The following is a 27,322-nucleotide window of genomic DNA, read 5'->3' on the forward strand; positions in this document are numbered from 1 at the left end:
CGCACAGAGCACTCATCAGCCTGACCATGCTCAGGGAGCGACTGAAATCTCCACATCGTGCTGTCAGTCATCTACTACCTTAATAAAACATTAATTCCATAATTAAAAAGTCCACACTTTACTAAAACACTTTGGGAAAGGGGGGTACGCAAATGATTTATCAGGGCCAAAGGGAGTTTATCACGCCAAAATCACCATTTAAACTAAGCCCATAATCACATAGTAGTCTTAGCACATATAAACCCACACCTTTGTTGCGCATAAAAAGCATTTTGTTTGAAATGTGAAATTAAGGCGGTCATGTACCCTTGCCATGGTCATGAGATGCGGTGCAGCGTTCTGCCCCCTCAATTAGCCTGAATCGCCGCCTTCCTTTGTGTTCATCTTTGTCCGATAATTAACACAGGAGATGGTGGTTCATACCAACTGGGATGGGGAAGGGGGGTGAATGATGCACCAAGAACACTGAATTGAAAAGATACATCTCCTATTTATCTATTTACATACAAATTGGGGTGCTTGGTGCACGTTTGGCGTGGCCAAGAGATTTGTTGCATATATATTATATTACAACAAAGGTTTGGTTTTTATAGAGCCAAGACCCCCTACATGACTATTGGCTTAGTTTAAGTAGTGATTTTGGGGTGACAGACTCCCTTTAGGTTATTTTTTTGTCTTTGTTTTAGGGGACTTTGTGCTAAATAATGAACAATGGCAACGATTAGTGATGAGCGAGCGTTGCTCGGGTTGAGCAAATTGGAATGCACGAGTGCTCGACCCGAGCAACGAGCCCAATGTAAGTCTATGGGAAACTCGAGCATTTTTCAGACGGCTCCCCCCGTTGGTCTGCAGAGGGCCGAACAATTGCCCAAATCGATGGGAACAGTGCTCAAATGACATGGGAACAGCATGGGGAAGACTCCTGGAAGCATCTCTGACTCCCAGATCACTGCTGTCAACAACGTTGTCAGAGTATTACGCCACTTTTACGGACTCACAATAAAACATAAAAAAACTAAGCCAAAATGGATTTTCCTGGGAAATATGTTAAGGAACATCCTTTCCAGGGTAATGACTTGTATATAAAGCAAAATAAATAACCAAAAACAAAAATACTCCTCCACACTTTGGGCTATGTTCACATGTAGCGTTTTTGATGCGTTTTTTGCACTTTTGCATTGCTTTCAACAAAGACAAATGCATTCAACAGGAAATGCCATTTTAACATTTTACAACCTTATCTGGCCATGTGGTGTGTGACACATCATCAGACACATGTATACAGTGCTGAAAATACAAGGAAACAGCATGGGGAAGACCTCTGGAAGCATCTCGGACTCCCAGGTCACTGCCTAAAAGTGTGCCCATCATAAGTGATCCGTAGCACATGCGAAGATGCCTCCCGCCATGCACCTGTCGTTGCAGACTTGCAACAATCACCGTCCACGTCCTTGTCCCAGTGCAGCGTTCAATTGTCCCTACCCCATTACTTGGAATGCAAGCTCAAGTATGCAGCCAGCCACCCACCAACCCACAGGCTGCAATACTATACTGCCAAGTTTTTGTAAAGCTGCTTGCACTTGAAATGTGGCCTTTAAGGCTCCTGGAGGCAGAAGCTTTTCATAACCTCATGCCGGCGGCGGCTGGGTGTCTATACTCTGTCCCCAGCCGCCACTGTTTCTCCCGGTGTCGTCTCCGCCTTCCACAAGCACGGGTCCCACAACATTACCCGTGCCCTCTCCAGTGTACTTACTGGGAAGGACCGCGTACCCACAAACACGTGGTCAAGTGAATGTGGCCAGGGACGGTACGGAGCCAGTCCACAGCTTTTTTTTGCCGAGTAGTATTTCACCACAGCCATATTCTTTAGCTTAGTGAAAGGACTTGGGAAACCATATCTACTCCAGCTGTGATTTCTCCCAGGAAGTCCTCTAAAGCAGCTTTCACTTGAAATGTGGCCTTTTAGGCTCGTGGAGGCGGAAGCTTTTCACAACCTCATGCCTCGTGTCCATACTCGGTCCCCAGCCGCCACTATTTCTCCCGGTGTTGTCTCCGCCTTCTATAAGCACGGGTCCCTGAACATTACTGCTGGTACTTTTCTGTGGGAATCTGCTTGCCTCCTACCAGTCTGGAATATTTCCAGTAAACTATGGTACAACGCCATGGTATTAGCACTGCCCCAAGTACCAGTAGCGAATGTAGCGCCGGCGTCCCTGCCCTCTGCTAGGCAGGGACGCTGTTCCCCTCACCCCTCTGCTCCGAGCCCGGCGTCCTCCTCCCGCTCTGCTGGCAGCGCGCGCTCCTTCCCGGCCACTGTGCTTAGGGCGGGCGCGCGCGCGCTCCCTCCCTCTTAAAGGGGCCGCGCGCGCCGTCCTAAGGAGTCCCCGGCCAATGGCCGGAGGACTTCACCATATATAAGGCACCTCCTCCAAAATGGAGGTGCCCGAGCAATGTTGTTACACTGTTCACTACTCTGCTTCAGCCCTCAGGTCCCGTTGCCAGTTACCTGCCAGATTCCTGCCAGTTTGCTGTCTGATTCCTGCCTGATATTCTACTTACCTGCCTGCTAGCCTGAGGTCCGACGGTCTGCCTACCAACTCCTGTCAGTCTGTCTAAGGACCAGCTTGCCCGCTCACCTGGGAGCGCTCCTCTGCTACCTGCCTGCTAGCCTGAGGTCCGACGGTCTGCCCTCCAACTCCTGTCAGTCTGTCTATGGACCAGCTTGCCCGCTCACCTGGGAGCGCACATCAGCTACCTGCCTGCTAGCCTACCTGGAGGCTCCGCCGTCACATGCTGTGACCACCTGCCATTCCAGAGACTCCTGCCCGCTCACCTGGGAGCGCACACCTGTTACCTGCCTGCTAGCCTACCTGGAGGCACCGCCATCACGTGCTGTGACCACCTGCCATTCCAGAGACTCTCGCTTGCTCACCTGGGAGCACACATCAACCATCTGCCTGCTAGCCTACCTGGAGGCTCTGCCATCACAGGTCGTACCTACCCTTTACCCAGAGACTGCCCCGGTCACTTGCCGTGACCTCCTGCCCGTTCATCCAGAGACTGCCCCGGTCACTTGCCGTGACCTCCTGCCCGTTCATCCAGAGACTGCCCCGGTCACTTGCCGTGACCTCCTGCCCGTTCATCCAGAGACTGCCCCGGTCACTTGCCGTGACCTCCAGCCCGTTCATCCAGAGACTGTCCCGGTCACCTGCTGTGACTGCCTGCCCGTCTTCCCTGGTCGCCACCCGTTCCCTTACAAGGACCGCCCCCTTGTATAGTAGCTCAGAGGTTCCGCCTCCCAGACCCGTTACAGTTTGCTCGGGCCATGGAACCCGGTGGCACCCAAGCTCCCTCACTCTCGGACCTGTGTCATGAACTGTCCCGTCAGAGGTCCCAACAGGAGTCCATCCTGGGTCACCTGCGGAATGTCAATACTCGCCTGGACACTCTGACTGCTCCACCAGCAACCACCGCTAGAGCCATGACTCGCAATCCGGCAGCTCCGCTGCCCACCAATACTATGGTATCCTACCCCGGACCCCGGCTTTCCGCACCTCCTCGCTTCGGAGGCGACTCCGCTCAGGCTCGGGGCTTTATAAATCAGTGCACCCTGCACTTTGAGCTCCTGTCCCACTAGTTTAACTCCGACCGGGCCAAAATTGCCTTCATGTCCCATCTCACCGGGGAGGCCCTGGCCTGGCTAAATCCTCTATGGGAGAGAGGAGACCCCCTGGTGTCCGACTTGCCTGCCTTTCTCACGGCTTTCCGGAAAGTCTTCGACGAACCTGGACGGAAGACCTCATCCGCGTCATCTCTGCTTCGCCTCCGTCAGGGAAGTCTCACCGTGAGCCAATATGCCATACGGTTCCATACCCTTGCCTCGGAGCTGGCCTGGGATAACGACGCTCTGGTATCTGTCTTCTGGGAGGGTCTGTCCGGCCGTATTAAAGATGAACTTGCCGGTCGAGACATTCCTACCACTCTCGATGACCTAATAACTCTTGCCACCCGGATTGACCTATGGTTCCAGGAGCGTGCCAAAGAAGTCACCCGTGAGAGGAGGTTTCCACGTCTAGCTCCTACTTTTCAGAAATCAGTCACTCCCTCCGTTTCTCCCCAAGTACACTCTCCTGAGCCCATGCAGGTCGACTAGACCAAGATGGTCAAAACCAGTCAGGACTTACGCCGTGCCGAGGGGAGCTGCTTCTACTGTGGCAGTAAGGAGCACCGGATCCGTACCTGCCCGGAGAGGAAGGGAAACGCCTGTGTCTAGGTTCGCTCAGAGAGGTCGACCTAGACAAGAATAAATCCTCTCCATCTCTGCTGCTGTCAGTCTCAATTATCTGCGGGGAGAATCGTTATTTCGAACTAGCCCAACTTGACTCTGGAGCGGCCGGGAATCTTATTTCACAGGCCCTGGTAGAAAAATACCGCATTCCCACCAAACCTCTGGCTATACCATTATCTGTCGCTGCTGTGGATGGGGGCCTCTTACCACGTCCCATCCAACTCATCACCGATTCCGTAACTCTGCAGGTGGGAATGCTGCATTCTGAGAGCATCTCTTTTCATGCTCTGCCTGGACTCTCTCACGCCCTCTTACTAGGTCTACCTTGGCTCCAGAGACATGCACCCGTGCTTGACTGGCAGACCGGAGAAGTCCTTCGCTGGGGACAGGACTGTCATAAGACTTGTTTAGTTCCTGTTCATCCCGCCCGTCCTTCTCCTACCCCAACTAATCTACCTGGACTTCCGATTCCCTATTGGTCATTTGCTGATGTATTTAATAAAAAGGAGGCAGAGACATTACCCCCTCAGACCATACGACTGTCCTATCGACCTGTTACCCGGTACTACGCCTCCCCGTGGGCGTATTTACCCATTGTCCGCTGCTGAGACCCGGTCGATGTCCGAATATATTGAGGAGAATTTGGCCAGGGGATTCATCCGGAAATCTACCTCCCCGGCGGGAGCAGGCTTCTTTTTCGTAAAAAAGAAGGACGGCTCTCTCCGTCCCTGTATAGACTATAGAGGCCTTAACCAGATCACGGTGAAGAATAAGTACCCCCTTCCGCTCATTCCAGAATTATTTGATCGTCTGAGGGGGGCTAGAATCTTCACCAAACTGGACCTCCGTGGGGCGTACAACCTGGTCCGTATCCGTCAAGGGGATGAATGGAAGACTGCATTCAACACCCGGGACGGCCACTATGAATATCTGGTAATGCCCTTTGGTCTCTGTAACGCTCCTGCCGTCTTTCAAGAGTTGGTCAATAACATCTTCCGGGACCTTCTCTACTCCTGCGTAGTGGTGTACCTGGACGACATCTTGGTCTTCTCTCCGGATCTCCAGACTCACCAGAGAGACGTTCGTCAGGTCCTGCTCAGGCTCAGGCAGAATCACCTCTTCGCTAAATATGAGAAGTGCCTCTTTGAGCAGACCTCGCTTCCGTTTTTGGGCTACATTATTTCTCAGACCGGCCTTCGAATGGATCCAGAGAAACTGTCTGCCATCGAGAAATGGCCCCGACCGGAGGGGTTGAAGGCCATTCAGCGGTTCCTGGGCTTCGCCAACTACTACCGCCTCTTCATTCCGCACTTCTCTTCCCAGACTGCCCCAATTTCCGCGCTCACCCGTAAGGGCACTAATCCCAGAGAGTGGCCGCCCGAAGCAGAGGAGGCCTTTCTTTCCTTAAAACAGGCCTTCTCTTCCGCCCCGGTGCTGCATCGCCCAGATGGCAACAAGCAGTTCTTCCTGGAGGTTGACTCCTCCTCCTCTGGAGCCGGAGCGGTACTTACCCAAAAATCATCTTCCGGGAGAATGGTAACTTGTGGCTTCTTCTCCAAACTCTTCTCCTCTTCTGAGCGCAACTATTCCATAGGAGATCGAGAGTTATTGGCCATCAAGCTGGCATTGGAGGAGTGGCGTTACCTGCTCGAAGGGGCTCTTCATCCGGTAATAATTTACACTGATCACAAGAACTTGGCTTACCTCCAGCATGCCCAGAGACTTAACCCGCGCCAAGCTCGGTGGTCCTTGTTTTTTGCTCGCTTTGATTTTATTCTTCATTTTCGCCCGGCTGACAAAAACATCAAGGCGGACGCCTTGTCCTGATCCTTTCTGGTGTCTGATCTCGAGGAGGAACCGAAACACATCATCGATCCCGCCAGAGTAATGCAGGTGGCTCCCGTGAGTCTAAATCGTCTCCCTCCCGGTAAGACGTTCGTATCAGTACCTGATCGGGAGAAGATCCTACACTGGGGTCACTCGTCTAAACTAGCTGGCCACGCCAGTCAGAAAAAGACCCTCCAGCTTATTACCCGGCACTACTGGTGGCCTACCCTGCACAAGGACGTAATAGACTTTGTTTCTGCCTGTGTGTCCTGCGCCCGCAACAAGGTTCCGAGACATCTGCCAGCCGGTCGCCTCCTTCCGCTCCCAGTACCTGCTGCCCCCTGGCAGCATATAGCAATGGACTTTATAACTGATCTCCCCGTCTCTGCCGGTTGTACGGTCATTTGGGTGGTCGCTGACCGCTTTTCCAAGATGGCTCATTTCGTTCCCCTGCCAGGCCTCCCGTCTGCACCCGAGCTGGCTAAAGACTTTATCCGCCACATCTTCCGTCTTCATGGCCTGCCCCTCCACATCGTGTCGGATCGTGGGGTACAGTTCACCTCACGCTTCTGGAGAGCCACTTGTAAACTGCTAGACGTCACCCTGGACTTCTCCTCCGCTTACCACCCACAGTCTAATGGTCAAGTGGAGCGGATCAATCAGAACCTGATCAGTTACCTCCGGCACTTCGTTAATGCCCACCATTCAGACTGGGTGGATCTCCTGCCATGGGCCGAATTTTCTTACAACAATCACGAGAGCGAATCTTTCTCCAAATCCCCGTTTTTTGTTGTCTTCGGTCAGCATCCTCGGATCCCATTTCCCGTCTCCACCTCGGTGGACAATCCGGCTGCGGAATCTCTTGTTAACAAATTTTCCTCCATATGGGAGAGTACCCGATCCGCACTCCTTCTGTCATCCGAGCGTATGAAAAGACATGCTGACAAAAAACGTCTGGATCCTCCTCAATTCCGTCCAGGAGATAAGGTCTGGCTCTCGTCCAAGTATGTCCGGCTCAAGATTCCTTCCTATAAGTTAGGGCCTCGGTTCATCGGTCCTCTGGAGGTCATCAGTCAGATCAACCCGGTGGCCTATAAATTGAAACTCCCGGCCAACTTGCGGATCCCTAACTCCTTCCATGTATCTCTCCTCAAACCTGTGGTACTTAACTCTTTTTCCAAGTCTACAGGTACGCCTCCTGCTCCGGTTTCCGCTGAAAACGAATTTGAGGTAGAGAACATTCTGGCCACCAAAAGGGTAAGAGGGAAGACCTTTTTTCTAGTAGATTGGAAGGGGTTTGGTCCTGAAGAGAGAACGTGGGAGCCCCGGGAGAACATCCATGCCCCTCTCATCCTAGCTAAATTTCTCTCTGGCCTAAAAAAGTGGGGGTCTAAAGGGGGGGAGGGGTACAGTAGCGCCGGCGTCCCTGCCCTCTGCTAGGCAGGGACGCTGTTCCCCTCACCCCTCTGCTCCGAGCCCGGCGTCCTCCTCCCGCTCTGCTGGCAGCGCGCGCTCCTTCCCGGCCACTGTGCTTAGGGCGCGCGCGCTCCCTCCCTCTTAAAGGGGCCGCGCGCGCCGTCCTAAGGAGTCCCCGGCCAATGGCCGGAGGACTTCACCATATATAAGGCACCTCCTCCAAAATGGAGGTGCCCGAGCAATGTTGTTGCACTGTTCACTACTCTGCTTCAGCCCTCAGGTCCCGTTGCCAGTTACCTGCCAGATTCCTGCCAGTTTGCTGTCTGATTCCTGCCTGATATTCTACTTACCTGCCTGCTAGCCTGAGGTCCGACGGTCTGCCTACCGACTCCTGTCAGTCTGTCTAAGGACCAGCTTGCCCGCTCACCTGGGAGCGCTCCTCTGCTACCTGCCTGCTAGCCTGAGGTCCGACGGTCTGCCCTCCAACTCCTGTCAGTCTGTCTATGGACCAGCTTGCCCGCTCACCTGGGAGCGCACATCAGCTACCTGCCTGCTAGCCTACCTGGAGGCTCCGCCGTCACGTGCTGTGACCACCTGCCATTCCAGAGACTCCTGCCCGCTCACCTGGGAGCGCACACCTGTTACCTGCCTGCTAGCCTACCTGGAGGCCCCGCCGTCACGTGCTGTGACCACCTGCCATTCCAGAGACTCCTGCCCGCTCACCTGGGAGCGCACACCTGTTACCTGCCTGCTAGCCTACCTGGAGGCTCCGCCGTCACGTGCTGTGACCAGCTGCCATTCCAGAGACTCTCGCTTGCTCACCTGGGAGCACACATCAACCATCTGCCTGCTAGCCTACCTGGAGGCTCTGCCATCACAGGTCGTACCTACCCTTTACCCAGAGACTGCCCCGGTCACTTGCCGTGACCTCCTGCCCGTTCATCCAGAGACTGCCCCGGTCACTTGCCGTGACCTCCTGCCCGTTCATCCAGAGACTGCCCCGGTCACTTGCCGTGACCTCCTGCCCGTTCATCCAGAGACTGCCCCTGTCACTTGCCGTGACCTCCAGCCCGTTCACCCAGAGACTGTCCCGGTCACCTGCTGTGACTGCCTGCCCGTCTTCCCTGGTCGCCACCCGCTCCCTTACAAGGACCGCCCCCTTGTATAGTAGCTCAGAGGTTCCGCCTCCCAGACCCGTTACAGCGAAGCCTTCCCAAATTTCCCTCTCAGAAATTTTATTTGGTAGACTGAGTGGCTGCCCAAATACATTAGTTTCTCACAAATGAGCTGAAGATAGAGTGGCAGTAGGTGCAAGTTTCTCCAGCCTGTTAGATATCAGAGGGTGAACGGCAGCACATTGGATCAGTGGTTAGCACTGAAGCCTTGCAGCGCTGTGATCCTGGGTTCAAATCCCAGCAAGGACAACATCTGCAAGCATTTTGTATGTTCTCCCCATGTTTGCGTGTGTTTCCACCTCAGTAAAAAAGCAGCCATAGAGTGTCCGGGAACCTTCCCACACACTTTTCTTAGCCAGGACAGCTTTTCGGCAGGGTTGAACGGTCCCACCAGAGGATCCTCTGGTGTGCCCTGGCTTCTACATCAGGAGAATTCATGATAGCACTAACTTTGTAGCTGCTATGGGGCTCTTGAGCGGGGGAGAAAGGTGAGCGCTCAGAATCAAATCCTCTGGTGGGCCCAATGTTTTTCAATCTGAAACAGTTTCTCAGTGGAAGTTGTATTTCACCACAGCCATATTCTTTAGCTCGGTGAAAGGACTGGCAAAGAGGGAAACCGTATCTACTCCGGCTGTCATTTCTCCATCACCAGGTTCCGCTCATTGTCACACATGACCATGCCTGGCTGTATGTTCAGCGGTGAGAGCCACAGATCAGGCTGCTGTGTTACAGCTTTCAACAACTCTGCAGCACTGGGCGGTTTGTCACCTAAGCATGTTATCTTCAGCACAGCCTGTTGCCGCTTGGCCAAGGCAGTGCTGCAGTGCTTTCAGCTTGTGACTGATGTGGTCATTTCGGAGATGGAGGAGGAGGTGGTGCATCAGATGAACAATGTGATTACATTGAGGTTACATTGGCGACTCTGTTTTTATACTAAAGAAAGATCCTACTGTTTTTTTTTACGTTATTTTTTAAGGCAAATGCATTCACCGGGAAATGTCATTTTAACATTTTACAACCTTATCTGGCAATGTGGTGTGTGACACATCATCAGACACATCTTGCTTCATTGATGATGGAGGGTCTCTGATAGACACATAGTGGTAATGCCCATGCTGTGACTAAAAGGGCTGCCAAAATTTGGGAAAAACCACACTAAGAATTTAAGGACACAAGGAGCAGGGCCACAGTAACAAGTACGACATGTTCCCATTAGAAAGGAGGGAGTCTACTATACAGTTATAGGGTATGCAGTGAGTCCAACGGCTGACCAAATTTAGGAAAAACTCCACTAAGAAATTAAAGACACATAGTGCAGGGCCACAGTAACGACAAATTCCCATTAGAAAGGAGAGAGTTTCCCATAGTGTTGGCCTATGCAGTGAATGCAAGGGCTGCCAAAAATTTGAGGCACTTCAATGCCCCTTGGAAGAGACGTGGAGGAGGGCCTCAAAAAAAATGTTCCCATTAGAAAGGAGTGGGCCTCCTATACTTGTAATGCCCATGCACTAAGTGTATGGGCTGACAAACATTTACCCATGGGGGGTATACATGAACATACTCTATAAAAAAAAAAAAAAAAAAATTTACGGGCATCATAAACACCCTTTAAAAAATTTTTGTGGGTGTTGTATCACAGACCACGGTCTCCCTGGTGATATGGTGGTGGAGGATGAGGAGGAGAAGGACAAGAACAAATAGCCAAAATCAGGAAGCGCATACCCATGTGTGGGTGTGAAAAGGTGCATGGGAATACACTTCCCAAGAAAAGACACTGGATTTGAGTTTATGTTACGCTGCTATCATTCGGTGGTGTTGAGAAGTCTGGCCCAATCCATCCCTTGTTCATTTTTATAAGAGTCAGCCTGTCAGCATTTTCAGTTGACAGGCGGAAGCACTTATCAGTTATAATTCCACCAGCAGCACTAAAAACCCGCTCTGATAAAAAGCTCGCGGCAGGAAAGGCAAGGACCTCCAAGGCATAGAGAGCCAGTTCATTCCACTTATCCAGCTTGGATACCCAATAATTACAAGGCACAGAGGAATAACGGAGGATGTTGGTACGGTCGGCAAGGTACTCCCTCAGCATCTTCCCAAACTTTGCACTCCTTGTGAGAGTACCCTGCGCCTCAGGGCCTGTGAATACTCTCCCAGAACTTTGACAGTGTTCACCTGCCTCTGCTGGATTGAAGTTGCGTCTCTCTCGCCTGTACTCCTTGGTTGTCCAAAGAAGTGTGCCCTCTGCCGCCAGCGTTTTCAGATGGGAATTTTTTTTTAATAGTCCCGCAACAAGGGCCTTCTGGTACAGCCCCATTTTTGTAGACCTGTCTGCCTCAGGAATAAGAGATATAAAGTTCTCCTTGTAGTGTGGATCCAGAAGTGTCACCAAACAGTAATGACTGTCACCAAAAATTTTGAGAACGCGAGGGTCATAGGAAAGGCAGCGTAACAAACTCAGCCATGCGTGCCAGACTACTAACAGGCAAGACTTCCATGTCCTCACAAAGAGGATGACTGACCATGCTCTCCTCCTCCTCTCTGTCCTCTGGCCATCCACGCTGAACAGACGGTATGACAGCTGTGCAGGTAGTACCATCTATAGTGCATGAAACTAGCTCCTGTCCTTCCTCCTCCTCCTCTTCCTCATTGTCACCCAATCCACGTTGGGATGAGATGAGGCTTGGCTGTGTGTAATCACCCTGTATGGTTCCTTGCTCCATCTCATCGTGCTCTGCCTGCAATGCATCCTTTGTGTGAGCAGAGAGCGTTTCAGAAGACAGAGAAGCGGGATGGTGATGCTAATTATGGCATCATCGTGGCTCACCATCTTGGTGGAGTCGTCAAAGTTTTGGAGGATGGTACATATGTCGGACATCCATGTCCACTCCTGAGGTCTTATGTGTGGAGTCTGAACTGTATACAGACGGCCTTGTTGAAGCTGGTAGTCAATAACTGCCCTCTTCTGCTCACAAATCCTTCCCAACATCTGCAGTGTAGAGTTCCAACGAGTGGGGACATCACACACCAGTCTGTGAGCCGGAAGCTGCAAACGGTGCTGAAACACGGCAAGGGTGACGGAAGCTGTAGCTGACTTTCTAAAATGGTCACACAGGCGGCATACTTTAACAAGCAGATCCGGATAGGATTTGAGAATACGCTGAACTACGAGGTTAAGCACATAGGCCAGGCATGGTACGTGCGTGAGCTCGCCTCGCCTCAGAGCCGCCACCAGGTTCCGGCCAGTGTCACACACGACCATGCCTGGCTGTAGGTTCAGCGGTGTGAGCCACAGATCTGCCTGCTCTTTCAGAGCTGTCACCCAAGCATATTAGCTTCAGCACAACCTGTTGCCGCTTGGCCGAGGCAGTGCTTCCAGATTGTGACTGATGTGGTCATTTCAGAGATGGAGGCTGAAGAGGAGGAGGCTGAGGAGGATGAGGTGCAGGAGTTGTAGACCATGGGGGCAACCCTGATTGGCCTAGGGCCCGCAATGCTTGGCGTCGGGAGGACGTGTTCCGTCCCAAGGTCCGACTGGGTCCCTACTTCCACTATGTTAACCCAGTGTGCCGTCAGCGAGATGTACCATCCCTGCCCACAAGCACTTATCCACGTGTCTGTGGTTAGGTGGACTTTCCCGATAACTGCGTTGATGAGGGTACAGCTAATGTTTTGGGACACGTGCTTGTGTAATGTGGGGACGGCACAGCAGGAGAAATAGTGGCGGCTGGGGACAGAGTACCGAGGGACGGCTGCCGCCATCAGGTTGCGAAATGCATCCATCTCAACGAGCCTAAAAGGTAACATTTCGAGCGCAAGCAGTCATGAAATGTGAGAATTTAGTACTGTGGCCTGTGGGGCGTTGGCTGTATATTTGCGCTTGCGTTCCAAGGACTGGGGTATGGACAACTGAACGCTGCGCTGGGACAAGGACATGGACGTGCTTCCTGATGCTGCTACTTGAGAGTGCGCAACGACAGGTGCAGGGCAGGAGGCATCTTCGCATGCACCATGGACAGGGGATTGGCTTGCAACAGCGGAAGAAGCAATGGTGCCACCTGCAGACACTGTTCCTGGACCCTGGGGTTCGGCCCACAAAGTCAGATGCTTTGCTGCCATGTGCCTGATCATGCTGGTGGTGGTCAGGCTGGTCGTTTTGCCACCCCTGCTGATGCTGGCCTGGCAGGTGGTGCAAATGGCCTTTTTGGGGTTATCGGCAGAGTCTTTAAAAAACAACCAGACTCGGGAAGACCTAACAGTTGTACTGGCAACTTCCTTCGTGTTGGTGTTACAGGGAACGGTTGCCTGCCTTCTGTCTGCGGCCACTACACTGCTTCTTCCTGCCTGTTGGGGTGCTCTGCCTCCCTCCCTCTGTGTGCTGCAGTCCTTGCTCTGCATGTCCTCCTGCCAGGTTGGGTCAGTTACTATACATCCACCACCTAGTCTTCCACTTCCGCACCCTGGTCCTCCTCCTGACTTTCTGGCAACTGTGTCTCATCATCGTCCACCTCTTGTGACACTTTCCCACAGTCGCCTTCGTGTGACCGTGGCTGCTGAAATATTTGGGTATCGCTACACGCGATCTCCTTTTTTCCCCGCTTCAAGTGGACCGAGCAAGAGGCCCGCATCTATAAATGGAAAAGTGAACAGCTCTTCAGAGTGTCCAAGTGTGGGATCAGTTCTCTCCGGGCACCCGGCATGGTGGGAGGAAGGAGGATCAGGGTGAGGAATATGCAGGGAAAGGGGAAAGTTGGAAAAGTGTGGATATAAGAAAATTAAAATACATAAACTTTATTGATTAGTTAAAATCCTATAAATGTGAAATAAGGTAACCACTTACTAGTTAAAAAAGTGGTACCCACTAATAGATCTGGCTGGATGTAGTGTAGGGCAAATTATGGGACACCTCAGTCAAGTCCCTCTAATGTAGGACCGAGGTTATATATATATGTTAACCCCATATATTGGAATAGCCTGAATATGAATGTCAGGTGGAACAACTAAAGACACATATAGTTGCTATGATAGCAAAATGTACATGTATCAATCTGCCATAGGGCATTACTATTCACCACCTGACAGACATATATATGTATATATGTATAGGCTCGCTTAAATCCAATTGTTTTAAATATTAACAGTGGGAGATGTCAGAAATCAGCACTCGCCTTCTGTTCAATCACACAATTGCACAGTACGTGTATTTAGGCTGCTATTAATGAGCCGGCACTGTTCAAAATCATTAGCAGGAGGAGATCACACTGACAAGCGATTGTCTCCTCTGTTACACTGAGGGGCCGTCCGCTGCACCGAGCGGCTCCTCACATGTCCGAGGTTAACGATCACACTGTGATTCAGCCTGTCCAGCTGTACAATTGATCGCCCGAGTGAGGAATAATATATTGTCCCCTGTCTCATTCCCTGCACGCACGTGCCGGCATGCCCAGCACAAACAGCTGATCGCTGCAGTGTTGAGCAGTCCGCTGTCTCGTAGCTGCACACGTGTTTGATGTGTCCGACTCAAACAGCCGAACACTGCGGCTATACTCTATATGATCCGCTACAGCTAAGGGTGCTGACACAGTTCTCCCTTATTATAATGCTGCCATATTATGCATATTCCTAGGGTAGATTCTCATTCCCCCCTACACTATCATGCAGCTCAGATAAATATGTCATTTATCTGAGCTGCATGATAGTGTAGGGGGGAATGAGAATCTACCCTAGGAATATGCATAATATGGCAGCATTATAATAAGGGAGAACTGTGTCAGCACCCTTAGCTGTAGCGGATCATATAGAGTATAGCCGCAGTGTTCGGCTGTTTGAGTCGGACACATCAAACACGTGTGCAGCTACGAGACAGCGGACTGCTCAACACTGCAGCGATCAGCTGTTTGTGCTGGGCATGCCGGCACGTGCGTGCAGGGAATGAGACAGGGGACAATATATTATTCCTCACTCGGGCGATCAATTGTACAGCTGGACAGGCTGAATCACAGTGTGATCGTTAACCTCTGACATGTGAGGAGCCGCTCGGTGCAGCGGACGGCCCCTCAGTGTAACAGAGGAGACAATCGCTTGTCAGTGTGATCTCCTCCTGCTAATGATTTTGAACAGTGCCGGCTCATTAATAGCAGCCTAAATACACGTACTGTGCAATTGTGTGATTGAACAGAAGGCGAGTGCTGATTTCTGACATCTCCCACTGTTAATATTTAAAACAATTGGATTTAAGCGAGCCTATACATATATACATATATATGTCTGTCAGGTGGTGAATAGTAATGCCCTATGGCAGACTGATACATGTACATTTTGCTATCATAGCAACTATATGTGTCTTTAGTTGTTCCACCTGACATTCATATTCAGGCTATTCCAATATATGGGGTTAACATATATATATAACCTCGGTCCTACATTAGAGGGACTTGACTGAGGTGTCCCATAATTTGCCCTACACTACATCCAGCCAGATCTATTAGTGGGTACCACTTTTTCAACTAGTAAGTGGTTACCTTATATGCATCTATAGATGCATGAGTAATTTCACATTTATAGGATTTTAACTAATCAATAAAGTTTATGTATTTTAATTTTCTTATATCCACACTTTTCCAACTTTCCCCTTTCCCTATCTCATATGACTACTTTGGTGGTGTACACCTGTGGATATGGATCTGATGAGAATAGACTATTCTTTTGAGGAATATGCTGTCCAGACTCACTGCTACTGAGACTTGACCGTGTGGAAGACAGGGTGGTGGTGGTGGCTAAGTGACTGGAAGCATTATCCGCTATCCAACCAACAACCTTTTGACACTGCTCTGGGTTCAATACTGCTGTGCTGCGGTCCCCTAGGAATTGGGACAAGAAGGTCAGGCGAGAAGATGTGGGTGTTTGTTGTGGCACAATTTCAGCTTGCCCACGGCCTTGTCCTCGGCCTCTGCATGCACCATCACGTCCAGTTCCCCGTCCCTTGCCCATTTTAAATGGAGGACAGTATCTTCCACGCTCACTACACATGACTGAGTTTGGAGCTAACTTATATGTGATCCGTGTGATGGAGAAAACAGAGTTTTAAATACCTGTCCTGTAGGCAAGTAGTTTGAACAGCAAACTGGTGGGAATTGCTTCACTGACACTAAAGGAAATTTTTAATGGAGGCCAGAAATGGCAGTATTTTCTGAGAACGTATATGTGATCCGTGTGACAGAGAAAACACGGTTTTAAATAGCTGGATTTCTAGTGCTGTAATATGGAAATGACCTGCCTGTATTCTGCAGTGCCAACAAGCAAATGGCGCAGAAAAACAGTGCTCTCTGTATTGCTTTTTAAGCAAATAATGAGGATTAAGATCCAAAAAAAAGTATTCCTGGCCCCTGAGACCTGGGCCTTTGTATAGAAATATCTAACAGCAGCAGAAGGCTGAATTGGAATGGAGCCTCTTGCGCTATATGCACTGCAGTCTGCTATATACACTGCCTGCCTGATATCTCTGCAGATGGATTAGTCCTCAGAAGGACTGTTTGTTAAAATGGATATGTGTAATGTACGGTTTTTCTCCCTACACTACCTAATACACAAGCAATTCTCTCCCTGACGCAGCAGCACCTCTCCGTACACTGTCTGATTCCGGAGACTAGCACAGCGGTGCCAGTTCTGATATAGACCTGATGACGCTGTGCAGCCATCCAATCACTATAATGCCACAACCACCATGGCTGCGGCACTACAATGAGTGGCAGGCAGTCCCTGCATGCTGATTGGCACTCTAAAGAGTGCCAAACATGGGAGGGGACCCGAGGTCCCGCCGAGCAACCCCGGAAATCACTAGCGACGATGAGTTATGAATTTGGCACAAAAGATGCTTCTTTTGCTGGGTCTTATTAACACCTTGGGGTAAAATGGATTTTGTACTCCACCAGGATACGGATGTAGAACTATGAAATAATTTTACAAAATTTTGAAAACATTTGGACAATGAAAACCATGCCTGCAGGGTTCAACAAATTCAAAAAAAAAATCAGGATTGGAAAAAAAAACCTAGTGTAAAAAAAAAAAAAAACGCAAAAGCCTTAATCAATTTGACACAAAAGAAAAAATGTCTAAAAGACCAAATGATGAATTGGAGCCTGTGTGCATCAATTCCTCACAATCTTCAAGGTCTCTGCTTGTAGTCATAGAATGGGAAACTTTCATTGTTTGCTCCTGACCGGCTCAAGATTTGTCCCGGTCGCATTTCATCATGTTTCGTCAGAATAGAGGGTTCTGATAACCGCATTATAAGGAGTCTACACTTGTATGGACAACACATGACAAGGGCAGGATTTCTTTCCCTGGAAAGTAAAAAAAATGGAAGCTGTCATTTAATGACAGCAAGTAGATCGTAGAACTGTGAGGGAAGTAATTGATGAACATTAGATCATTTTTCATTATACAGTTTATAGTCTCCACCTGCTGAAGACCAGGACACCCCTTCAAATGTGGTTCACCATTACAGGACCTTGCTCATTACTTGTACATTGGAAATCAATTTTTGTACAAAATGCTCTGCACAGCAATTATTTCAGAAGCAATGTAGACAAAAACGAGCCATCACTCAGAGAGCTGGTATTTTGGTATCTACTGGAACACGGCAGCATAATGAAGTCAGCTTTGTTTCTGGTCTTATCATCCTCTCTTGTGATCTCATGACTGGTCTCACTGGTCGGTAACAAGCGATGACAGATCTCTACTGGCTTATTTAGAGTCACACTATAGGACTAAATGACCTGAATGTCCCCTGCATCATATTGTGATGACTGCAATGGCCGACACTACTAGTGAAGAATGTGAAGCAGCTGGCACAGCGCTCATGTGATGTTAGCAGCATGCCCCCCCAGCAGAACACGTCTATGCCGGAGATATTCTATGGCTTCTTTAAAAGCAATGTATCAGAAGACAATGGCCTATTATTTAAATCATGTTTCTACATTAAAAAATTGATAATCTGCTTTTTCTATCCTTCATTTTTCATATCCCATTCTATACATTTGAAAGATGTCTGATAGATATACTGTACATTTTTATTATTTTCACATAAAGGCCTCTTTCATACATCCGATATTATATAGTATTTCGTCCGATTTGATCCCAGTCACAGCTCAAACTCACCCATGCAAGTCTTGAGTCAGGGAAAAAAAAACAACAACTTGGAACAGCATTCCAGTACGGTCCATTTTTCTGACTGACAGGAGACGCTAGAGACCTCTCCATCAGTTTTTTTAGCATGTGAGAAAAACTGATAAAACACTAATAGTAAAAACCAACACGTTTACCAACCACTGTTGAAAATCTGATCCAGAATACTGATGAAAATTAGTCGGCTTTTCACGTATGCAAAAACTGGAACCAGCCTAATACAAGACTCACACTTCCTGCTCGAAGCAGAGGACTTTTCAGGAGCCTCATTACCATACGCAGAATTGCAAAGAATAGTTAAACCTATAGCTCTGATTCATCACTGCCTTTGTGACTATTTCTTTGGTCTAGTTTTGTGCCTTTTTTTTGTATCCAATTACTTATTCCATTTTCTCCTTTTTTATGACCATTTTTCATGTGCTCACTTGATATATTTGTCTTCTGTTTTGTGGGCAGAGATTAGCAATTCCAGATGTTTTCACCTGATTCAAATTGCCACTTCGTATTATAAAATAAAAAAAAATAAAAAATCCCAAAATTTGGACCAACTCCACTCCAGTCTCTCTTGTGTATATTTGAGTGCGCCTGCATTTTGGCGCAAGTTTTGAGGAATGTGTAACTGTGAAGAATATTGGAGATATAATCTCATGTCAATCATTGTATCCTATTTGGCAGGGGATTATAGAGATCTACAGCATACAGTTGTAACTGGACACTTCTGCAGCTAAGGAGGGAGGGGGCTGAGAGACAGTGAGTGACAAATATCTAACTTAGCAGCTCCAAGCCAAGGAGTTACACTCCCACCAGCTAGCTGGTGGGCTTCATCAGGAAGACCCCCTGGAGTTCCAAGCCATGCAGCTCCCTTTGTGTCAGACAATTATAATTCAATGAGAAAGAGGCATTGCGCCAATTAAGAGATACTCATACTTATACCAAGCTGTCATACAACCCTACGGCCTCCTTCTCTGCCACACTCCAGGGTATCCTTGGGCGGGCCTGCAATTTGGGTATCATCGACCAACGCACTGTGGAGGCATTAACGGTCCGCTTTCCTAGGACGGCGACCTTTTATCTTTTGCCCAAAATTCACAAGGACGCCCTCAACCCACCGGGACGTCCGATCGTGTCAGGAATTGAGGGGCTATGTGGCCCCATTTGTCAATATATAGACTATCATCTTCGCCCTCTTGTAAGCACTCTTCCTTCTTACGTCAAGGACACGACGGACGTCCTCACACGGGTTGACGGCGCCCTTGTGACTGATGGTACCCTTATGGTCACGGCCGACGTCGAGAGTCTGTACACATGCATCAGTCATGATCTGGGCCTGTCTGCGGTGCGCCTCTTCCTGGGGGGATCGGACCTGGACGGTCCTTCCAGGGAATTCATCCTTGAGCTCCTCCAGTTCGTCCTCAGCCATAATTATTTTCTTTTCAATGATACGGTATATCTCCAGAGACTCGGCACGGCCATGGGTGCGGCCTGTGCTCCCTTGTACGCCAATCTCTTCTTGGGCGCTTGGGAGAGAGAGATTTTTGGCGACGAGGGAGTGCAGGGCGCGGACCGGGTCGTGTCATGGATTAGATATATAGATGACATTCTTTTTTTCTGGCTGGGGACGGTGGAGGAGCTCGACGATTTTATGTTAAGACTGAATTCTAACACCTATGCAATTAGACTTACCTATACCCATCATCCTACGAGGATTGACTTCCTGGATATCACCCTTGAGGTGGATCCGGATGGTCAAATCCAGACAGATGTGTATAGGAAGCCTACTGCAGTTAATTCCCTGATACATGCCTCTTCGGCTCATGACTATTCTACTATCAGAGCTGTTCCAGTTGGACAGTTCCTCAGGATGAGGCGTATCTGCTCAACTAATTCTGGTTTCGAGAAACAGGCTTCAGATCTTGCTGATCGCTTCAAACAACGTGGCTACAGCAATCGATGTATCGGCCGTGGTTATAAGAGAGCTCGCAGTACGCCCAGGGACCATCTTATCCATCCCCCCCCGGTGCCTAGGCATGGGACACCTGAGAGTATCCGCTACATATCCACATTCAATCATGAGTGGGGATCTATGCGGCGGATCCTCTCTCGACATTGGAGTATTCTTCACACGGAGCCCTCCCTTCGTGATTGCCTAGGCGATTTCCCTCATATGACGCCACGACGATCCAGGATGCTAGGGGACGTTCTGGTTTCCAGCCACTACGTCCCCTCGCGCCCCAATTTCTTTGGATCCCGCGGTCCCACGGTGGGTTCATTCCCTTGTGGTCATTGCGTTGCATGCGCCAATGTCCTACGTTGTACGTCGTTCCCCAACTCTGACGGCTCCCGCCAATTTGACATTCGTCACTACATATCATGTGGCACTACACATGTGGTCTATTCTGCCACATGTGAGTGCCATTTAATCTACATAGGATTAACTAGCAGGGAGCTCAGAATCAGAGTTCAGGAACACGTCCGGGACATTGGCACTGCCCTCAACACTCTGGCGCCGCGGGGTTTGAATGAAAGTTTGGGCTTCTCACCTTTTTTGTGACACATATTTGTGCTTTCCAGTCCTGCGCCTCTATTGGAATGACAGCCTCTATGGTCCCCCTTTTGGGTACTATGGAGGAATTATTATTTTTGTCATCATGATTATATGATTATCCTCTTTGGATATCAATTCTTATGCAGCTTATGCTCCTTTTTTTGCATGCTCTCCTGTGGCCCCTCTGTACATATTCTCTTATGGCAGTGAGCCCTATTGGCTCAGGTTGTTTTTAAAATTTATTAGTTCAGATTCATTATTTTTGACTTTTTATTTATTATTTTTTATTTGGTATTTATTATTTTTTATTTTTTTCTATTTTTCTTTCTACTCTAATTTTTTTCCTTTTCACATGTATATGTAGTTCTCCTCTCTGTGGACCTTATATCTATCGTGACGCCTGCTTCCAGTGTTATCCTCCCCCCCGCTGACATGATCGGAGATAAGGAAATGGATTGATCACTGACATCTTCGGACACTGCCCCCAGATTGCCGTTATATCATGGACACAGCTACCTCCCCCTTCTCTACATTTGCATCTTTTGCTTCTATGTACTTCAATTTGTGTAGTTGTTTTCACTTATATATGTTGTATGTGATACTTATCGCATGTGATTTGGGGGATATTATGTATATGTGTACATGAGTACTTTGGTATGTATACCTGGCCTCTCTCTTTGGCAGTGCGCATGCGCGGGGCTACTCGCCCTCCTGGATTCCCAGGCGTCTGTCTCCGTGGTGTCGGCGCTACCCCGGATTCTGCTCCCCTGCACTTCCGGGTTTGCGCCGATGTCATGACGGGCGTTCTGGGGGCGGGACGGTTTGAGGATCCCCGCGCATGCGCCGCTCACGCCTTCCGATTGGCGGCCATTTCCTTCCGGTCACAAACGTGCACATGTGACCTTGTGTGGGGGGATATTTAAAAAGACGCCGGCGCCTCTTACTGTGACGCCTCTTGATAAAGCGAATTTGCGAAACGCGCGTCGAGGCCCGCAGGTCCCACACTGGTCTGCTCCTGCCTTGTCCCCTGGCCCCCTCCTTGAGCATCCCTTGGTGACTTCATTGGTGAGTGTATCTGACATTATGGATTATATCCACTCTGGCCCCATGAGGGGGATTAATGGGATATGCATCCACCATTACTTGAAGTACTGATATCCTTTTGCATATACCTCCCTTATCCTGTCATTTATTAGCACATGCTATTTAGGGTCGCTCTTCCCTCTCCCCCCCCCCCCTTTTTCTACACTATCCTGCTACATTGGTTAGCTGTGGGTAGCTGCTACGTACTTCCGTGGTTCTGTATCGTCTCCCTATCTGTATTTATTCACTATATATGTAATATGATGTATTTATACTTCTACTAATAAAGTCTTTTCTATATGCTGTACACTCAGTTTTTTCTTGTGTTTTTACACCTATCTTGAGTTAGCAATCTTTTGTGCGACTATGGGGTGCGAGTTGTGGCTCTTCCGCACTCCATCCTCGTGATTTTCATTATGCTGGCCGAAGTGTTTATCATCACCAATTATAATTCAATACAGAGTTATGAAAATACTATACATCTCAGCGATACATCAAATTGATTTTTGAAATCCCATAAACATGAGGAATGTCACGCTGGCTTCGAGCCCAGTCTAGCGAGTAAGGATGCGAAGATACACAGCACAGCCTTTCGGAAGCCCCTAGGGCCACTGTTTGGTCTCCATGCGTTGCAGGGGCCTGGCTGGATCCGATGACACCAGAATCGGCTCCCTAGGACCGTTCATTAAGGAAGTACAACCCCTGGCAAAAATTATGGAATCACCGGGCTCGGAGGATGTTCATTCAGTTGTTTAATGTTGTTGAAAAAAAGCAGATCACAGACATGGCACAAAACTAACGTCATTTCAAATTGCAACTTTAGGGCTTTAAGAAACACTAAAAGAAATCAAGATTAAAAATGTGGTACTCAGTAAGGGTAATTTTTTTCAGACCAAGCAGAGGGAAAAAATTATGGAATCACCTTGTAAATTTTCATCTCCAAAACTAACACCTGAATCAAAATTAGATCTGCTCGTTATTCTGCATCTAAAAAGGAGTGATCACACCTTGGATAGCTGTTGCACCAAGTGGACTGACATGAATCATTGCTCTAACATGAGAGATGTCAATTGAAACAAAGGAGAGGATTATCAAACTCTTAAAAGAAGGTAAATCATCACGCAATGTTGCAAAAGATGTTGGTTGTTCACAGTCAGCTGTGTCTAAAATCTGGACCAAATACAAACATGGGAAGGTTGTTAAAGGCAGACATACTGGTAGACCAAAGAAGACATCAAAGAATCAAGACCGGAAACTTAAAGCAATATGTTTCCAAAACAGGAAATGCACAACAAAACAAATGAGGAACAAATGGGAGGAAACTGGAGTCAATGTCTGTGACCGAACTGTAAGAAACCGCCTAAAGGAAATGGGATTGGCATACAGAAAAGCTAAACATAAGCCATCATTATCACCTAAACAGAAAAAAACAAGGTTACAATGGGCTAAGGAAAAGCAATCGTGGACTGTGTATGAAAGTCATATTCAGTGATGAATCGCGAATCTGCATTGGGCAAGGTGATGATGCTGGAACTTTTGTTTGGTGCCGTTCCAATGAGATTTATAAAGAAGACTGCATGAAGAGAACATGCAAATTTCCACAGTCATTGATGATATGGGGCTGCATGTCAGGTAAAGGCACTGGGGAGATGGCTGTCATTACATCTTCAATAAATGCCCAAGTTTACATTGATATTTTGGACAGTTTTCTTATCCCATCAATTGAAAGGATGTTTGGGGTTGATTAGATCATTTTTTCAAGATGATAATGCATCCTGCCATAGAGCAAAAACTGTGAAAATATTCCTTGAAAGAAGACACATAAGGTCAATGTCATGGCCTGCAATAGTCCAGATCTCAATCCAATTGAAAATCTTTGGTGGAAGTTGAAGAAAATGGTCCATGACTAGGCTCCAACCTGCAAAGCTGATCTGGCAACAGCAATCAGAGAAAGTTAGAGCCAGATTGATGAAGAGTACTGTTTGTCACTCACCAAGTCCATGCCGCAGAGACTGCCAGCTGTTATTACAGCCAGAAGTGGTGCAACAAAATACTAGTGATGTATTGGAGTGTTTTTTTGTGTGTTTGTTTTTCATGATTCCATAATTTTTTCCTCAGAATTGAGCGATTCCATAATATTTTCCCTCTGCTTGGTCTGAAAAAAAGTACCACATTTTTAATCTTGATTTCTTTTAGTGTTTCTTAAAGCCCTAAAGTTGCCATTTGAAATGACTTTAGTTTTGTGCCATGTTGTTGAGAAAAAAGCAGATCACAGACATTAAAAACAACTGAATGAACATCCTCAGAGCTCGGTGATTCCATAATTTTTGCCAGGGGTTGTATAACCCATTTTAGTTTTTGGAGTTTATAGCTGAGGGATGCAAGGGATGGAGGGGGAGTGACCCAGAGAGATTAAAAGCTCCTGCAGCACTAGCCCAGTGATTTTTCTCTGGGAGGTCGTGATGACACATCGTGTGAGTGAAGGCACCCAAAAGAGAGGGACCCACAAGCCTCCCATGTGGCAGCCCCTCCCCCCGCAAGCCTTCCATCCGACTGGTAACTGACTCTTAATATCGGCCGATCGTTACCATGGTACTCTGAGTTTATCTGATGATCCCAGGGTACGGTGGCCTGGAAGATCATGCTAAAATTCTAGTCTAACAGGCTCTGTCAGTGAGACATTGTCTTAGTCACTGAAGTACACGAGTACTGCAATACATGAGACCCGCGATCAAGTAAAAATTATGCATGTCCCACAGTGGGACTAAATGAAAAATGTAAAGTAAAATATGTAAAAAAATAAAAAAGATAAAAAAAAAAACACACAAATCATAAAAGCCATTTCACCACTAAAAATAAAGAGTTTGCGTAAAAAAAACACACAAAAAAAAAACCCGGAAACATAATTGGTAAAAAGTCACAGGTAGAAAGAATGGTGTAAATGATAACGCTAAACCATCCCATGAAAACAAGCCCTAATATGGCTCATTTGGCAAAAAAATAAAAAAGGTTACATCTCAGAATATGGCGATGCAAAAACAAATTCATTTTTGTAAAATATTGATTTAGTGTGTAAAAGTAGAAAAGAAAAAAAAAAAAAATCTATATAAATCTGGTATTGCAGTAAACCAAAGAACCCAAGAGCAAATAGGTCTCATCGATTTTACCGCACACTGAACTGTGCAAAAAAAATAAAAACTAAATGCCTAAAATTGCTAGTTTTTGTTCATCCTGTGTATGAAAAATCTGATCAAAAAGCGATCAACCCAAAAAATCTCCAACCCATCAAGCATAATAAGTCCTACTATATACACACCTGGTCAAAATTGTTGGTACCCCTCATTTAATGAAAAAAAAAACCACAATGGTCACAGAAATAAACTTGAAGGTAACAAAAGTAATAAATTAAAAATCTTTGAAAATGAACAAATGGAAGTCAGTCATTGCTTTTCAACCCTGCTTCAACAGAAAATTTAAAATTAAAAATTAAACTCCTGAAATAGGCCTGGACAGAAATGATGGTACTCTTAACTTAATATTTTGTTGAACAACCTTCTGAGGCAATCACTGCAATCAAACGATTCCTGTAACTGTCAATGAGACTTCTGCACTTCTCGACAGGTATTTTGGCCCACTCCTCATGAGCAAACTGCTCCAGTTGTCTCATGTGTGAAGGTTGCCTTTTCCAGACAGCATGTTTCAGCTCTTTCCAAAGATGCTCAAAAGGATTTAGGTCAGGGCTCATAGAAGGCCACTTCAGAATAGTCCAATGTTTTCCTCTTAGCCATTCTTGGGTGTTTTTATCTGTGCGTTTTGGGTCATTATCCTGTTGCAAGACCCATGACCTGCGACTGAGACCAAGCTTTCTGACACTGGGCTGCACATTTCTCTCTAGAATCCCTTCATAATCTTGAGATTTCATTGTACCCTGCACAGATTAAAGACACCCTGTGCCAGATGCAGCAAAGCAGCCCCAGAACATAAATAGAGCCTCTTCCATGTTTAACAGTAGGGACAGTGTTCTTTTCTTGATATCAGGGCTGTGGAGACGGTAAGCCACAGTTGCGACTCCGACTCCTGGATTTTATCAGGTTCCGAGTCCGACTCCGACTCCTTCATAAATGGCCAATTCGTAACAATAAATTTACTGTTGTAAAATATTAACATCGTGCTTATTCAGTTTCTCACCATCATATAAGTAATCAGACCACTTAGAGCAAAAACTATATTTATTAGAATACAATTAGAATATAGCAAATAACTTTTATAAACTTTTCTAAACTCTTGTAAGTAAATATGCAATAAACACTGTTATGCAGTTAATAAGAAGAAATCTATAAATTTGTCCTCAGAAAAAGTATTGCCTCTGTCAGATCCTCCTTCATGGATGCCCTCAAAACTGATCTAATTATTTTGAGAGCAGAGAACAACCTCTCTACACTAACTTGGGTTGGTGACAAAGCAGTAACCACTCGGGCAACATCTCTGACAATGTCAGGATACAGAGGAATCGCTTGTTGCACTGTTATTTTTGATGAACGGTCAAATTTCTCAATTTCTTTTAGTGCACATGAAAAATTCTGCTGAAATGTACTGGCTGTGTTCTTTGATGGGGATGACTCTTCTTCTATGCGGGAACGCTTTGCACGGTCCTTGTGATCCAAATATTTTTCGAAATTAAATTCTTCATCAGTTGATGATGAGGGTGAAGATGTGGCAGGACGACCAAATTCTTCTTGTTCCTCCTGACTGTTCTGCAACCCTTTCATCCTTACTGCTATTTCAAACAGAGCTTCTTTTCCTTTAGTTAGCTGTTGATCATCTAAAAGAATCCGATGCATTGGGTCTACATAAACAGCTGCCAAAAGAATGTTATTTTGTAATAGTAGCTCCTCTCTCCGTTTCATTGATGTAGCAATGCCACTTGCAATTAACCCTCCTCTTTGGGACAGGCGACACATCAGGTTCTTCCACTCCTTTAAGAAAATACCTGGAGTTAAGTCCTCAGCTTGTAATCTTTTAGTCACTGTAAATGGGTGCTCTAGCAATTTTTCCAGCTCAGTCACATGATTCCACTGACTTTCATTTAGCGTCAGTTGAGGGTTAGCCATGTCTACAAGAAAGGTTTTCAGTTCAACCAACCACTGAATCATTAAGTAAGTACTGCCCCATCGTGTGGCTGGATCAATAATTGCCCCTTTTCCAGCACGTCTCTTCAAAATTGAGTCAACTTTAGGGGTTCTGGCAACAGTAGCCAATTTTCTCACCTTGCCAATCAGTGCAGCAGCATGTCCTTCTTGCAGACTGTCTCTTATAGCCAGCTGTAGTGTATGCACAACACAGCGCATGTGATGAATGAAAGAACGTATTGACACAGTTTCAACAAGATCATCTAAACTATCATGTTGCTGTTCGTCTGAAGCAACTTCAGTTGGCTCCTCCGTTACAATACTGTGTTCCTCTATTTCAAACATTTCTGTGTCTGTGGACCCAGAATGTTCTTCTAGCTGCTGGTCACCATCATTACTCTCATTCATTAGCTTAATAGTACTTATCATATTTGAAGCATTGTCAGTTACGACAGAAAGAACTTGCTCTTTTTGCAGAACCTTTTCCACCAAGACCTGGAGAAACTCACTGGTGTGATGAGCTTTGGTGTCTTTTACTGCCAATGTAGGTCTTGGTAACTATTTCATTTTTGTCACAAACAAATCGGACATTGATGGCAAAATAGTTCACTCTGTGACGTGTGCAGGCATCCATTTTAAGAAACAGAAAGAATCCCTTGAGAGTTTTTTTTTAAGT

General features: G+C 47.4%; 1 protein-coding gene across 19 annotated transcripts in view; it reads right to left on the reverse strand.

The window, feature by feature from the left end:
• PPIP5K2 (diphosphoinositol pentakisphosphate kinase 2) overlaps window positions 1-27,322 on the reverse strand; it is a 203,389-nt gene that overhangs the window by 77,393 nt on the left and 98,674 nt on the right. The gene's annotated exons all lie outside the window — the stretch shown is intronic.

This window comes from Phyllobates terribilis, unplaced genomic scaffold (assembly GCF_046119375.1).
Source record: "Phyllobates terribilis strain yellow unplaced genomic scaffold, ASM4611937v1 Scaffold_1__5_contigs__length_1240528914, whole genome shotgun sequence".
Classification (NCBI taxonomy): domain Eukaryota; kingdom Metazoa; phylum Chordata; class Amphibia; order Anura; family Dendrobatidae; genus Phyllobates; species Phyllobates terribilis.